Raw genomic sequence first — 13,009 nt, forward strand, 5'->3', positions numbered from 1 at the left:
CTAAAAATGAATGGTATTCAATTTGGAAGCGAGACAAAACATTTCCATCGGATTAGTGGGAAGAATTTCTCCATGTTCCCTTTGCTACAGCTGCTAACCAGAAGGAAAAATGGGTACAAATAATATTCCTTTGGGCGACGTGACACTCTCCCGATTCCCCCTCTACTCCGTTAACAATCCTCAGTAAAACTCTTCTCCCCTCTTAACGAGGACTGCCCCTCTCAAAAATGTTGAGCATGAGTCAATGGTTGACAAAAGATCACTTTATAACGCAATTCTCGCGGGGCAAATAAACCAAAAAAACGCCCTCTCGCGAAAGCGGCTTCGATTAAGGGAACGTTTTGTCTCCCCTCAAGATCGTCTCCGAGGCATGATCACTTGAAAGATAATACAACCGGGTGTACCAGAAGGGGTTTCTGGCGAGTGACGGAGAGTGAGAATTGAAAAAAAACACAGTCGAGCAGAAAGAATTTAGACCGGAAGCGTTTAGAAAATATCCACCTACGATTATCTAGCATTGTGCTGGAGAAGAAATCTATTGTAAGGCTTCCGATAATAACCGACCTTTCTATCACACTGGTGCAATCTGATTTACTTTGCATAAAATAGGTACAAAGTAAGACAAGTCATGCTGTTATAAAATCTTTGGTAATATTGAATTTAAAAAAACATTGTGTTACGGTTTATGAAAGAGGACCTAAGTACCAAATGTCAAAATACGCCATCTAATGATTTTGTCTCTTACCACATTTAAAAATATGAAAATGCGGAAATTTAGATAAAAAGTACGTCATAAAATTACTCGTTCCGTAGAAAATTTGTCAGACTGTATGCGCACACTGCAGAGTACGAGTCTTGTCGGCATTATTTAATTCCAAGATAAATTTATGAAAAAGACAAAGGTAACATATATACGCAAAAAGAAACATAGTTAAATTTCTAAAGAATTCAATGTGCTCAATCATAAAATTAGAAATACTTTAGCTAAACTTGTGATGGTGATGAAATGGCTACATGATGAATTTACCTGAATTTAGAAGTTAAACCCTGGAGTATGGGCGCTCCTGACGAGCTGCCCTAGGCGCAACGGGCGATCGGGAACTGTCTGGCGGGAGGGAAGTCTTCAATCTTACGGAGGATTCATACGCAGCGGTCACATAGATATGGTTTATCCCGTTCTTGACGTCTTCGAGAGCTTGAATTTCACCAAACACAAAGAGGTGTCACAGGAATACGGCTGAATCACAAAGCGGCCACGCCTAGGTTCAGAGAGGCGAGGGACAGACACAACAGGATAAGGCCGACATCAAGTACCTTATTAATCCGTCGCCGACATCAAACAAAGCTGACAGCAAAAACTGCCCGTGTTTACCCCAACGATATCGAAATGGGACAAAAGATCTATTTTTTCTTATCTCACTTCCACGAAGAAAAATGTCTGATAGTAAGTTCGCAAACCACTAGTTTCCTATCTCTTCCCGTCGTTTAGACTGCAATCTTCCATCAGTGGGTCTAGGAGGAAAATCACAGTTAACCCCTTAACTGGGGAGAGCGACTATAGTCACAAGCGGACTGCGCTCCCCGTGCGGGGAGCGCGACTATAGTCGCGCGTGCCGTCGCGTCGCAATGTTATGCGGAGAAGTCGTGAATATTCATTCTTTCTGCATCATTGCATATTTTTTGCTTTGTCAGAGGCTCTATACCAATATATTTTAAGTACATTGCCATTATTGTGCGATAGCTTTTCTATAAATTTTTTTTCGAAAACGGCATCTCCAAAAATCGGTGGATTTGCTCCCCACCAGGTGAAAGATTAGAAAATTTCTGCCCGCAACCAAGGGGCTAATGACAGCACGAGAACACCACTCCGATACTCCGTCCGCTCAGGCTAGTGGGGGGTCCTTGTCACTGAATCACACAACAGCACTCGAAACACATCGTAGTGGTGCTCTCCTCCCAATCGGCACAGTAGCCGGCAACACTTCCGTGCCCGACACGGGGACTGAACGAAAAAAAAAGAACCACGCCGCGAGAACAAAAACATCAACAACACCACGGCACGTGACGTTCGTGAAGCCTCCGCGGACGTCGCATGCTTGTTCTTACTCGCGGCCGCCGGCACAGACTGATGCGATTATAGTGGGACAGCGAAGCCGTCCCCATGGGATAGATTCTCATCTTCCCTCCGCAGTCAAAGCCTTCTCCTCCGAGAACCTATCGTCCGCCCTCCCCTCCCGCGCTTATCCACCCCCCTCCACCGCCCTTCCCTCCGAGTGCTCCGCCTACCTCCCTATATCTGCACCTGCGTAACCACGCGGCGAAAAACCCACCCCTCCCCGCCCTTAGCCCCCCCCCAACCCTCACGTGCTTCCCCGTCCTCTCAACGGCCCAACTCGTTCCCGCCCCCCGCGCTGCCCGCCCTATACCACCACACTACCACCCGTGAGGAGGAAAGCACCCTCATCCCCTCCGGTCCCCACCGCTGGCCTTTACCCTTGTTGAATAGGCAAGAAAAAGTACCGGTATTTTTGTGATGAGTTTTAAAAAACAATAATAGTACCACAGAATACTCTGTGATAGTACTGTCCCGATAGTACCGGCGAAAAAATACCGGTATACCGTTACTTTCATAATTGATAAAATATGTAAATAAGTTGAGATTTAACGTTTGATTTACCCTAATTGTTCGGGATTTCGGTAAATTAGCGTAACGTAGAGAAAGAATACACCGAAAAAAATCCTTACCTGGGTTTTTTACGAAAATTTGTCGGAAAAATACATGGAGGCTAGATCTCTAATAGAGAGAAGGGTGATAGCGATGAAGTTTTTAATGGTGATGATTTTGGTGCATACCATTAAATTTGGTGTTTTCCTTGCGTACATGAAGTGTGACGTTCTCTCGGGAACTCTATCAGATGACTTGTTTTCCTACAGCCACCGGTTTTTTTCGGACTCGAGACCAACATTAGAAACGTCTTCTGCCGAGAACTTATGTTGAAAAGTCTTCTCATTCACAGAGCTTACGTTTGCAGCCTGAGATTACCTAGAAAAAGCTCCTCTAATGTTAAGACATTTAATTTTATGACTTTACACGACAAGAATCGGTGTTAGTTATGGCTAAAATACTGCGATCGAATAAAATTTGACGTGCAGGTCGCTGTTCCATTTATGTCAAGGAAGAAATACATGTGTGGACTTCCATAACTTTGACTTATCTTGCCTTATTTGAGTAAATAAATATCGTCTATATCAATAATTATAATATTAGTGTCGAACTCAGTTTTTGTAGAAGTACCGTTAAATTATAAGAAAACAAGAAATAAACTAAGGAAGAAGTGTTAATAATTAAGAGGCAAAATTAATTTGCCCTTCTTTTGGTGGTTCACTTGACTGGTTGTATGTACAAAAACGAGAAACGGATGTACATTGCTAATATATTAAAAAAGTTGATAACCAGTGTAAACAAGCTTAAGCTTGACAGAAATGCCTATATCATTAGAACATCGCTATTCTTCAGTCTCTTCTTACGTTGACCAACTGTATTACTGCTTACATTATCAGTTAAAATTAAAATAAATAGATGGTATTATTTTTAGTACGCTTAAATACAAGCTTGATATATTATCAACATTCAATTGTTTAAGTAGCTGGGTAGGTAGTTGATTGATAACACAAAAGTTGGCAGCGCCGTCGAAGTACCGCTATTTCTAGTACCGGTACCCTGGAGGTACCGCTAAAAAAATACTGGCCGGTACTACCGAAGTAGAAAAAAAAAATAGTACTCGGTACTACCGAATACCGGTATTTTTTGCCCATGCCTATTGTTGAAGCCGTTTGCTTATACCATAGATCTTCTGGGGAGGGCGTTAGCTACCCATCCCACGGTAGAAAAGTGAAGCCGAAGGGGCGTGGCACTTTAGCCCATCTGCCATATTCCTGTGTAGCAGAAATACAAGGCTCCTTAGGGGAAATTCGTCAAAGGAAACTCAATATTTTCCCTACTGACAGCCGGAAAAAGCCCTTCCCACCGATGAGCGAAGATTATTCGTTGAATATAAAACCGGAAAAAAATGTATATTTTGGATGAAATATACGATTCAACCACGGTGCGGCAAATTAAAAATATGACGCACAAAAAGTCACTTTGCCACAGTTGCAACTAATTATCGGCTGTAGGCTGAAAAATAACTAATGAGTTCATGTGAAACACAAAGTATATAAAATTTGATATTCACAGCAGAATTTGTTAAACCAAATTCAATTATGAAAGTAAATAAAAAAGAATAAATGGACTAGAGAAGAATTAGAGGATACTGAATGCTACGATAATAATTACGTTTAATTGCTATTGCGTTCATCACAGATTTTATTTGGCTAATTATCCGTCAAAAATATACATGATCGTGATTCAAGGAAATATGGTTTAGCAAGACATAATAACAACAATAACATCGGGAACCATGCATACCATTACTTATCAACGCTCTACAAAAAAAAAGTATTGACGAGAAAATTGTAGTAGAAAATTGTAGAAGTCAAGCTTCGATTCTTATCACCAGGCATTTTTACGGATATGTAACTTCAATATCTAAAAGTTACATAGTGTAAATCATTTCCGAAACTACTGCTAATAACCTCATGGCCATTAAATCGAAAGGGCTTCCTCATCAAAGGAAAAATTTGAGCTTTAGGAAAGTAAAATATCAGCTAGGAGACAAGATCGAAAGAGATTTCGCATACAATGCCGAGTAAACTGCCATGAAAACAACACTATCTTAAGAAATTGAGGATGGGTCTGGTGAATTTCAACTGCTGACAAATCAGAAAATATTGTCCTTCCCCAAAATCAGACGAACATGCACCGTGGGTAACAGCTGTATTAAATAGTAGTATAGTTTGATAGTATACGGGGCTATCGTACCGTATACTATCAAACTATACTACTATATGCTGTTAGAAATAATAGTTGAATTAATATATTTTCCCCCACCCCATTTCGGATTCCCTATAGTTTCCCTCACTCTTATTACTGCCGCTTTGGAGCTCCTGCCTTCAGCCTTCTCAAGCCTTCGGGGCTTGCTCGTGACTCCTCATACCTTAATTTTAGTAGAAAATTTCTTATCGCGACTGCCAACACATATTATTGACAATCCATTCGGCAAAGGGTCCGGTGAAGTACTTCAAGCAATTATCACATGGGAAAGCATTGATCCGCAATGTTCCCCGCATTGACGCAATTTCCGTGGTTGTGAAAAGGAACCCCCGGCTATTCACATAAAGAAAAACGAACAAGTATATTCTCAGGAATGGTTCAGAGCAGGGGTCTCCAATTCACTTCAAGGGTCTACAATTTAGGGGCTTCAGCATTATCGAGGGATATGAACACAAACTTCACATTTTGCAATTTTTGGCAAAAATAAAGTGAGGTGAGAAAGACAAATCGATTTTTAGGCATGCTTTTTATGGTGATACCGTGATTTAAGCTAAATATTTTGATGAGAGAATTGAACTGACCTAATTCGTTGAGAAAAGTGGAGACGGTGGTAAAAAGGACCAACGGGAACCTCAAAAGAGGACCACAAAGAATTGCTCTTTATGGTCCTCTTGAGGTTCCCTGAAGCTCTACGATTGACCGGGAGTATTCGAGGCAGGAGATCACTCTTGTTCGGCAAACTCCATACCTTTCATTTCTCTCCTTTAACTGTCCCTCCGAGAGGTCCACTACCTTCGCAGTCCGGAAGCCCTCAGCGTCAGTCAAGATCCCGAGTCTGAGTCGCCCCTGGTAGAGCCGTCCACGAGAGGACACGACAATATGCTATTAAAAATACATAATTTATGGAAAGTTATAAATAATTTCGGCAACTATCGGACCAAAGAAATAATTCTTCAATTTTCTAATTTTCACGAGAATCACTACTTTTACCCTCATAGCGCTGCCTAAATTGGTGTACCACAGATCTACTATTTATTAGTATTGATACTGGGCATAAATTGGAACTTTTAAGATACATATGCTTTCAGTATGACTTAGTATAAAATATTTTTTTTAATAATGAAAACTTCAAAAATAAAAAAACTTCAAAAATAAAAAAAACTGCAAGTCTCTTAGCAGACGCTGGGAGTGCTAGCCGGTGAAAATAAATTCATCCCCGATGAAAGTTATTGACCGCTACAGCTATATTATTACATAGATGACGATTTTGAATATTACCTGAAATTACTTAAAAGGAGATAGCTAAATGTTTATTTGACTTTCTTTGATAATCCTTCAGGGTTTCATCAAAGTCATAGGGGGCTACATATTAACATGTATAAAAAATAATTTTGCTATTTTTGAATTTTTGAGCATGTTGCACAGATATACACAAAAATTCAATTGAAATAACTGATTTTTCGTCTGAAACCGCGCCTAAATTCAATTTTCAAGATAGATTTATGCTATGCCACGTAATGTTATGTGCCCATTCATAAGATTTCTTGCCCTGGCTCTCACTGATTTTTAAGCAGGATATTCAAATAATTGATGATATTTCATAAATTACAGGCAGTACAAAACTGCTTAGTGACGGAATCTCTGATCGATTTGGTTGTTAGCAAAATATTTTATTTTGGCATCGTCAAAAACTTTCTTCACATCTCAAATTTAATTTTATATCTCACTTGCGGAAAGCCATAGTGCACTTGAACTGCCTGATATAGCTAGATACACGACTGATATACCAAATTACCATAGGTGGCTACCACTCATTCGGGAATACAGATATTCATTTTGCTAGAATTGACCACGTATTCGGGAAAACAGAACAGTTGATCATCGGCATAGGAAGTAGAAAAGCGCCACTACTCAGAAAGAGAAAGAGGTAGTCTGTACACAAATGGAACGAGACTCCAAGGCGGGCTCACAAGGATGCACTCCTGGGGCAAGCGCTAGCTTTTCACCTCTACACCGCAGAAGGGGGAGGAGGACAAGGAAGGAGAAAGGAAGGAGGCGGCGCCGCGATAGGAACCCGATGACACCTCCAGGGAAAGGATAGGGAAGGAAGAGATGGGATCCCGCACCGTCGCAATGGCGGGCGGGTCCTAACCATAGAGGTTCCTCCTCTACATCTACATCTACAAATTACCCTGCGAGCCACCTCTAGGGTGTTTGGCAGGGGGTGATCAATCACCAGCATGCAGCATGCATTTGGACTCCCTCTATGGTCCTAACATCCTAGCGAAACCAGAAAAAAGCCATTGCTGTACCAGCGATTTTAGTCTGTACAATTGAAGAGAGTGAGAGATAAAATATCGGGTTTAAAGCTAGTGTTGGTAAGAAAAGACTCTTAAAACTGGATATAAACTGATAATTCCCCAGTGTAAGTACACATAAAGGAGATAAGCGGAGCGAAATATTTGGAAAAGTGAAAAAAAGTCGAGAAAAATAAACAGTGCACCTTAATGCATATGAACACCTCAGCTTTGCCAATCATTTCCCGATCACACGTGTGGATTAAAATATAGACGTGCCAATCGCTCAGAAAGAAAGAAAAAACATCCGAACTTTCCTGCCATTGTGTTGGATATCCCTCCTCTTTACGTGAAGTGGAACGAGAATCAGAAAGTTGAGCAGAAGAAGCAGGATGGAGCGAAATATAAGAATTGATAAGTGGAAAGGAGTAGGTGCATTATCCTGACCCATGTAAGGTCATCCCACGCCCCAGGGAATAACGACAAAATTATGCTAATACATAATGCTTTATTATACTGGTATACAAACGGCTTTGTTAATGAAACTTAGTATTTCACCTTAAAATCGGTTAATTTCTCCTTTTAAGTAAGAAAGTTATTCATTTTTCTTACAAATAGGCAGGAAAAACCCTCTAACATATAAATGCAGGCAAATTTTCACTCGGTCATTTAATAAGACAAAAAAACCAAACATGGTTAACAAATGAGCTTAAAGTATAGATAAATAAACAAAATTTATGTAACAGAACATTTAAACCTGCAAAAAGGATAAATATGTATAAAAAACATGTTCAATGCTAGGGCGCTATCCTGATATCAGTCCCGTGGAGAGCGCAAGTAAAAGCAACTCTCGACACTATTATTATTAGAGTATTCTACCGATTAATGTAGGTTTGCATGGAGTACTAAAGAAGTGATCTGGGAGCCTTTACAGCACAGAGCCAACTGAATCCATCCTTAAATTAATAATAAACGTTGTATCACTAAATAGGACATTAATAAAGGACTTAAATGTATCCGTTGAAGAACCTTTCATGATGAAATACTTAGGCGCAATCGAGATATAGGAGAATCGTGATAGGGGACTGCAGCGTATATGTCACTGGGTCATTTACGGTTTAACCTATGCGACATATCCACAACTAGAATTTTTAAATAAAAGACGATAGAGCAAAATTATGGTGACGTATCATTCCTAAAACCCAGAAATAAACATAACAAAAACGACGGTAATTCAAAAACTAAGGCGCTATCATCATTACGTGACCAAAGTAAGCGCATATTAGACCACAATTAGAACAAAACATCTAAAAATGAGTATAGAATTCCATTTAAAATTTTCCACAAACTTATTAATAATGAAGAAAAGGACCGCAATTTTTTAAATTAGATTTAACTCATGCGCGACACGGAAGAAAAAGAATTTAAAGACAATATAATCAAAGTAGAGTTTTAAATGTGTCATTATCAAAATACTCTATTAGAATTTCACAACGAAACTAATCTACATTACGAGGTAACACATCAAAGATTACGTACACCCATAGCCCATACCGATTTACATTACATAGGGATACCACGAGTCGACAAATACTAGGTCACCCACCCCAAACCACCCCGACGGAAGGTAAGTGACATGAATGGGAAAATATTTTTTCCGAAGACTGTGCCGGGTCTTCAGCTGGATAACACCTTGATTGTAGAAAAACATGTTCAACCAAGGGATGAAAGAGTAAAAACGTCATCTATTTACTATTTCTATTTGTAACCAAGGCCTGGGATGGCCCGACCCACAACCTGCGGAAACCAACTGCATTCCGGAAAAGTGAATTTTTTTTAAATTCTTTATTTTCGCTATTGATTAAAGAAATTTTCTACAGTCATAAAAGAAATAAACACTTTAAAATTTAACTGAAACATATACGAACCAACCGGGAAATAACTGACCCTCAAAAAAATCGAAGTGAATATTTAAATTTGTCATGTTCAAAGCACTCTTTGTGAATTTCACATCGAAACTCATTTACAATACGAGGTAAGATATCAAACATTATGTAACACCCGTAGCCCATACCGCTTTACATTACATAGGGATACCACGAGCCGTCAAATACTAGGTCGCCCTCCCCAAATCACCCGCACGGCAGGGAAGTGACATGAATAGGGTAGTTTCCTTCATCGGAGAAAACGAAAGGCATTGATTGCGATTCGTTACCCACCATTAGTGTATTCGTAATATACAAATTATTTGGTTTTACAAATACCGGTTTAGACGACTGGCAAGGGTCAAATTTTATCCTCATTTGAAAAAGGCCAGATTGGCGCCCATACGATGCCACTCCACGTGACGCCACAAGGACCTAGTTTCTACACGAGAGGATAGAGTTATACATCGTCTGAGGTTACCAATGCATGCATGAGGCACAGAGCTCAGGGAAACAAGTCTTAATAATCACTTATTAAAACTGGCTAAGGTTGGAAAGTTTTCTTCGTTTGATAAGGTATTAATAATCCTTTTTTAAGCCAAGCGCTACCAGCTAGCATGGTACTCAGATACCCGCTAGCATTCTGCGTCGTATCTGCGCTCAGAGCCTCGCCCATGGTCACCTCACAAGGCGGGAGGGGGAACCAGAAATGCGTCACACGGACTTTTTCCCATCAGTCTTACTTACGCGTCGCGTTTTCGCGCGCTTGAAAATTTTCACTTTTCATTTAATCGCGAAAAATAGATATCGTCATTTAAAAATCTAAAAGCGTGAAATACGTACCCCAGGAGTAATAATCTTTCGATTCAGGCAATAAAAAATAATAGGAAACCACCCTATTGGAAAATATTTTTTCCCGAAGACTGAGCCCGACTTACAGCTGTGATAACGCATTATTTAGGAAGAAAACATGTTCAACCGAGGGATGAAAATAAAAAACGACAATGTAAGTGCATAAGAAGAATGATATAGTTGTATATGAACATAAGTACGATTATGATATCTTCGGTTATGTATCATTAAGTTGAAAGTTCGAATATCACAAGGGGAATATCAATGTGAAAACATACCATGTTATGAAGGTAGGGTACATACCATTACTTTAATCACACCACTTCGCTTATAGGACATTTTGAGCTGTTCCTATATCCATGGAAATTGTTGTACACATATTATTATATTGAATTGAATGGAGTACTTTAGTGCTTTTTATTTTTAATGAGCGTTGGGAACTTTCATTGCAACGGATTTTGATGAACGCTCTTTACTCTTATTCTCAGAACGTGGGAATGCGAATTCCTTCATGTATTGGGAAATATTTTTGCGACTCCCCCCTCCACATCAATACTGTTGTTACAGTTTGGGATAAACCGCTGATGGCGTTAAAAATTATGTCTGCTTATCCCTCTTAATCTTCTAAGAAATGCAGAATGAAGAATACGAGAGGGCGTTTTTGTTTACTGCCCCATGGGACGTCGTCTACCATTTTCCGAGAATGCAAATAAATGGAAAGTGTACCCATTTGGGGGGTAAGGGGTGTGCATGGCTATAGGGGCGGGTCTTTTTTGTAAGCAGAGAAGCGCCCCTGGTGTTGACCCTTCCTTCGTTCGGGTGAAGGTCTCTGACGGTCGCAGTGCGGTTGGGCGATGGGGTGGGAACTGAGTGAAAGGGATCGTGATCGGGGAAGCCCACGCCACTGGACGTCTGGGAAATTCCTAGTTTTCCATTCTTCAACCCTTGGGAACCTCTGGGGCCCAATAGCCTACAATTTAAAAATGCAATTCTCATATTTTGGAGGGCTTGTCGGTTTATAAATTATTATATGTCCCACCACACACGTCCTCGCCACATGCACACCGCAAGTGTCACGGAAATGTTAGGTCTCATGAAAAAATATGATCATATGGAATAGCGAAAAGTGTATATTCATGCATCTGCATGTACATAATACCCTGCGAGCCACTTCCAGGGTGTTTGGCAGGGGGTGATCAATCACCAGCATGCAGCATGCAATTGGACTCCAACATGCACACCACACGGTCCACAAAACGTCACGCATACTAACAAATTATACTACTATACGCTGTTAGAAATAATAATGAAATTAAGAAACATGCATTAAGTTTTACATAGCTTAGTTGGCTACACCACAAGTCATGCAATCCATTTATGAGTTCTATTGCTGCCGTTATAATCTCTTATCGATCGGGGAAAAATTGACATTCTGAATCTGTCTGTTCTACAATCTATCTCTCTTATTTTATTTATAGGATGAGATCTTCCGTAGTATGTTGGCGTCCGTAAGATATAGTCAACTTCATCAGAAAAGATACTGCTTTTGAATTTAGCTAAAAGGTTTAGTCTATTTTTCGATGTAAGGTCCGACAGAGATTCCCATCCGAGTTTATCCAAGAGGTCAGTTACACTAACAAGACAATCGTAACGACCTTTCACATAACTGGCAGCTCTTCTTTGCACGCGTTCTAACTCTGCTATTAAATATGATTCTTGTCTTTGAGTCCCCCTGTGCTTTAGACGGAAAGAAAGCAAAGAAAACGAATTTTTACCTTCACTGCTCTAAAGCTCTGAATAATCAATGGATTCTAGTGCAGCAAATTCCTAATCACCGAACTTATAATTTAGGATCAAAATCGACGAGTACTCGTGTTTTTTGCGTGTTAACACTCGGGATATCAATGCTCCAGGTTGAATTCCCCATTATCATGCTCTATCAAAGTGAATTCTAAAACCGATAAAGGCCGATCAGCATTAAAACACACAAAAAACCACTTCAACATTCATGCAAGAGAATTCATTATTATTCCTCCAAAGAGCTTGAAGAAAAGTTTATTTATCAAAGAAGAAAAACGCTCCTCTGGAAAACATTGATACAAATTTCAACCATGAAACACTACCTTCAAATCAATAAACCTCTTGAGGTTTCAAAATTTCGGACGGCGAAATGAAGTGGGATTGATGTTTTTGCCGGATTAACAACTTCCTCACGAAGCACATTTCTAAAACTGACAAACGAATGCGGGGTGAGTCTCACTCGTTATTTTTTTAAGACAAGTAAAAAAATAATGAAGAAATAGATAACCTTTTTGCGATTGAATGTTATGAACTTTTATGATATCATTCTCATAACCTCATTTCCCTTGGTTAAAATTGCCGCTGAAATTGAAAAGACTGCAAAATAAACTATTTCAGTAATAACCAAAGTTCAAAAATGGTGACCTACGATAATTCACCGAATTTAATATGTAGTTATATAAAGAACGTTAGATCTAGTCAGATTCTGAATGCGGTATCGGTATTTCCTAATTAATTGTTTAGAGTTTGCCAGAAGGATGCATTAGCCACACAGTGATTTTCATCCGCCTTCTCAAAGCCTTTACTTCAGGCTGCTTCGAGGAGTGATTTAAGTATTAAATATGAACATCAACTCCACACATATGACTACTGTCTTTTCTTTCAGATGAAAGGAGGGCATACCTGCTCTTGGTGGCCTTCGTATTAAGATATGGTGTCTGTATTATGGACACCAAGAGTATCGAAATAACTTCAAGTCTATTAGCTGATGAGAAATATTAAAAACAATCAGAAGGACTCGTAAGATTTAAGAACTAAATATACCTCTTAAATTTAAAATAGAATATAGATATTTAAAAACCGGGATATGGTGATACGTTCAAATGTGACATGATTTTTCATGGGCGACATTTAATACTACCGGTCAAAGGTGTGAATCATAACCTTCTCCGCCGAAAATTTTGGCCATCTATTATAATGGT

General features: G+C 39.5%; 1 protein-coding gene across 11 annotated transcripts in view; it reads right to left on the bottom strand.

Annotated features, from left to right (window-relative positions):
• Positions 1–13,009, bottom strand: part of LOC124171538 — a 247,714-nt gene that overhangs the window by 205,687 nt on the left and 29,018 nt on the right. Inside the window, exon 1 of one of the 11 annotated variants that reach the window (XM_046550721.1) lies at positions 1,028–2,118. The exons of the other annotated variants lie outside the window; for them this stretch is intronic. The gene's annotated coding sequence lies outside the window, so the exon portion shown is untranslated. Of the gene's footprint in view, positions 1–1,027; positions 2,119–13,009 lie in introns of those variants that run through there. 11 annotated transcript variants of the gene reach the window in all.

The sequence above is a fragment of the Ischnura elegans genome, chromosome X (genome assembly GCF_921293095.1).
Source record: "Ischnura elegans chromosome X, ioIscEleg1.1, whole genome shotgun sequence".
Lineage (NCBI taxonomy): Eukaryota > Metazoa > Arthropoda > Insecta > Odonata > Coenagrionidae > Ischnura > Ischnura elegans.